The sequence below is a fragment of the Lactuca virosa genome, chromosome 4 (genome assembly GCF_052849685.1).
Source record: "Lactuca virosa cultivar CGN04683 chromosome 4, Lactuca_virosa_CGN04683_v6, whole genome shotgun sequence".
NCBI classification, from domain to species: Eukaryota; Viridiplantae; Streptophyta; class Magnoliopsida; order Asterales; family Asteraceae; genus Lactuca; species Lactuca virosa.
In genome coordinates, this window is record NC_136429.1 from 496,378,446 (window position 1) to 496,382,567 (window position 4,122).

The 4,122-nt window shown below is 40.2% G+C and overlaps 1 pseudogene; it reads right to left on the minus strand.

The window, feature by feature from the left end:
- Nucleotides 1–781: 781 nt before the first annotated feature.
- LOC145109330 (receptor-like protein kinase FERONIA pseudogene) lies at nt 782–3,758 on the minus strand (annotated as a pseudogene).
- Nucleotides 3,759–4,122: the final 364 nt, after the last annotated feature.

Sequence of the window (4,122 nt, forward strand, 5' to 3'; positions counted from 1 at the left end):
GAATGCGGAAAAAATAATTGTCGCATATTGATTCCTCCTCAAAGACAATGTCTCTAACCTTATTTCTCTTCCCAAACTCAACATCCTCAAAAAACGTTGCAGTTCCTGTTTCAAAAATTTTAATAACTTAATCTATGAATGCGGAAGCTTTTTTAAGGCCAGACCTTCAAACTTGAATCTAAATAAAAGAATAATAAGAGAAGGAGATTGTGTATCTGCTTCCATTGAAGCTTTTGGATCTGAAGAACAAGCTTGGTTTTCCAGTTGATCTCAAGACAACTCCAAGACCCCTTAGCAATCAAAAAAACGAATTTTGTGAAGTAATTTCGTCCTCTCTGATTTGCTACTCATCACATATATTTATAGATGGAGATAAACCATAATATGAGAGATGGAAGGGATCTTGAGGATCTTGAATCAAACCGGGAACTCAAGCCACAAATGGTAAGTGAATATCGGTCCATCAACAATCTTATACACTTGCCATAATATTTTGGATTTAAATGATAACAATATATATGTTCATTTATAGAATGGTCCATAATTTTCTAACACACTTTACCTTTTACTGTTTTCTAAGATTCTCAACGAAATTACTAAATACTCATACGTACATTTTAACTCTCTTTAATTATTTATTTATTTATTTTTATCGATGATGCATGGGTGCTACACTATCTAGTGTGTGGCCATCACAATTGCCTAATTTTCAACCTTGCCTTTCACGTTTCATTTTCTGGTCTGGTCTTGTCTTTCACATTTCATTTCACTTTCTAGAATGTAAGAGCCTACCAACTTAGAAAATTAAGATAGGAATATAACATTTTATACTTAAAAAGTATTTCCTTTTTAACCTCTCTTATTCGCTTTCATATTTCCATCCCAACATTCGATGCAATCGAATCAGGAGTTATATGCAAAGTTTTTCACCTCTTTTCATTCCATTACAACCATTGACCATGAATTTGTACATTTCAGGATTCATCCAAAGTGACATATAATCAAATCACTCAATCATACCCTAACATTAAATCGATCAACAACTTATCAGAACCAAAACAAAATATATATACTCTACCACCCAATCATCTACCTTCAGTAGAAGTCTCTTTTGAAACATCACTCGTCTGCGTGAAACACGTGTCCGACTCAAACCCGCCACGACTGCTGTCAGTCGATGACATATCGTGTCGTATGGCTGCTCCGGTTGACGCCTCAGTTATAGACGTCTCTCCTTGCATGGGATACAAAAATTCTTGAGCACTCCCCCACACGCCGCCTGTCAACTCACCTGCAACGCCACCTGTCTTCTCCGCAGATTCTTGTAATTGCAACGCAAACTCTAACCCCCACACAACTTCATCCATTTTTGGACGTTTACTTCCTTTGATTCTTATACATCTATTTGCCACCTCACCAAACTTCAACAAACAATTAGGAGCAATCTCATCACTTATTCTCTTATCAACTATCTCATTCAACGTCCCCTTTTGATAGTTTACCCTACCCCATTCCGCCAAATTCACCTCATCATCCGGCAAACCCCTGTTTATGATCACCGGTCTAGCACACAACACTTCAAACAAAACAACCCCAAATGAATAAACATCAGATTTCTCTGTAAGTTGTTGCATTCGGTAATATTCAGGATCCATATACCCTAATGTCCCTTTCACAGCTGTACTAACATGATCTACCCCTTTCTCTTTTGGTCCTAACTTTGACAAACCAAAATCTGCCACTTTCGCAACCCAATTCTCATCGAGCAAAATATTAGTCGACTTCACATCGCGATGAATAATCACACGATTTGCTCCTGTGTGAAGATAATGTAAGCCTCTTGCTGCACCAATGCAAATTTCTAAACGTCGTTTCCATGGAAAATGAGGGTTGTTTCTTTTGTATAAATGATCCTGTAATGTCCCATGAGACATGTAATCATATACAAGTACCATTTCGCCCTCGTCATCACAGTATCCGATTAATGAAACTAATTGGACATGGCGTAGTTTTGATAGAAAACTGATTTCGGTTTTGAACTCATGATAACCTTGTTTTGATGTCGCATTGAGCCTTTTGATTGCAACTATGGTGGTAGAATTGTCGATGTATCCTTTGTACACCATACCAAAGCCTCCTTTCCCAATAATACAATTTTCATCAAATTCTCCAGTCGCATCTTTCACTTCCTTGATTGTAAACCGGCGACACCTATCGGATGGAAGGCCGGAATCTTTAGACTTTTGTTCACTGGAATATGGCTTCTCATTGGTCGCACCACTGTGTTTCACCCGTCTTTGCCGGAAAACTATAAAACCTAAAGCAGAGAACAAGAGTAACGCACTACCAGTGCCGCCAAAGATGGCGGCATATGGCAGAGTTTTCTTGTTCTCTTTTATGGAAGGTGGCGGTGGTGGTGGTGGTGTAGGGCTGAGCTCCGGGTTTGGGCCAGCAAGATTACCCGCCATACTAATCTTGAAAACTTCTAAACCGTTCAAAAAAGCATCACCGTATACGTCCGCAGCTTTACTGTTAGGACCCATCGCGAGCCATAAGTCTTGTTTTCTTCCACTACCATCAAAATCATACACAAATACGACATAATCCTTAAACACAGGAAGCCCAGTACCTCCACTCCAGTAAAACACATCAGCTTGATCTTCAGCCGTTTGATTATTAATAAAAATCGTAAATACCACCTCACCCTGTTTCGTATATTGCGGTATAATATTACAAAAATGGAGCCTAAGCTTGTAATAAAACCCGGAATCCACCGGAAGTAGCCACGTCAGATTGTAATGTCGAGACAAATTTCCCATGCTCCTTTGTGTAGCGTAAACCAACTCAGGTGCTGTGTAACTCGGTGTGTCGGCAGTGTAGACGATCGGAGTCTGGTTAACTGGCGTTAACCCGATAGCTGATACCGGGAACACATATCGATCATCTTGATCCCATGATCGATACATTCCAGTATCAGCGGTTGGAGCAATCTGTCCCCCACCAACGTTTAACCGGTAGATGTTCTCGAGACCCGTGTTCTCTGCGATCACGAGTCCAGAATGTTGACCGATGTATTTCAAACTCTTTGATTTATGATATAAGTTTTCTGGCAATGAAACGATTTCGATACCGTTAATGAAGGCGTAGGAGTTGGGAGAGGGGGTAAAAGTGACATTTAAGGATTGAGTATCGTTTACATAGATAATGAATTCTTTGATAAAGTGGGGAACTGGGGGACTGCCACCGAGGCTAGTTCCTACATAGGATGCGGTGAGGAAAGCGCTGAAGTTAGATAAGAGAGAGTAACCGTTGGATGATACCGAAAAGAAAGATTGGTTTGCATTGTGGTTGGAGTAGGTGGCGGGGTAGAAATAGAGGCGGACGTATTTAGGTCCGTCAGTCACCGGAAAAGTGTAGGTAAATGATGAAGTGTTGAAGATTCGGGCGGTGGAGTATGGGATTTCCGGGACGGAAGGGTCGCGGTTGTTCGGGGTGGAGGTGAAGGAGGTGGTGGTGGTGGAGGAGGGGACAAATTTGGAAAGTTCATCGGTGTCCCATTTCCGTTCGGATGTTGCGGTTGCACCACCACAGTTAAGGAGGAAGTAGTCGGTGGGTTTGTATGGTTGGGCGGCGGTGGTGGAGAAGAGGACGAGGAAAGAAAAGAGTGGTAAAGTGAAGGTGAGCATGGTCGTTGATAGGTTTACTTGCTTGTTGAGTGAGGTCATCTCTTATTATTACTCTTTTATAAATTATAGAAGTAGATCGGTTTATACACTTGAAGCCTGAAGGAATTGTTTAATACTTTAATATGACTTTGAAAAGTCCTCATTATCGCCATTTGCCACTAGCCAGTCGGAAGCATTTTGCACCATGAAATGTGTAACGTGTTTATTAGATATTTCGTGATTTGATGTAGACGTCATTTGGATTTTGTTGTAATGACGAAGGAGATCCTTCCGTCACATTTCATTTGTATCTTCTTCGAAGTTGGTCATATATGATTTTTGTTCATTTATGATGTTATTTAATTGTATATGTTACTACAAACAAGCAAATATAATTTATGATTTGTTAAAACCATTATATGAACTCTCTTCGGTGAATGTGGCAGTGCGACAAAAT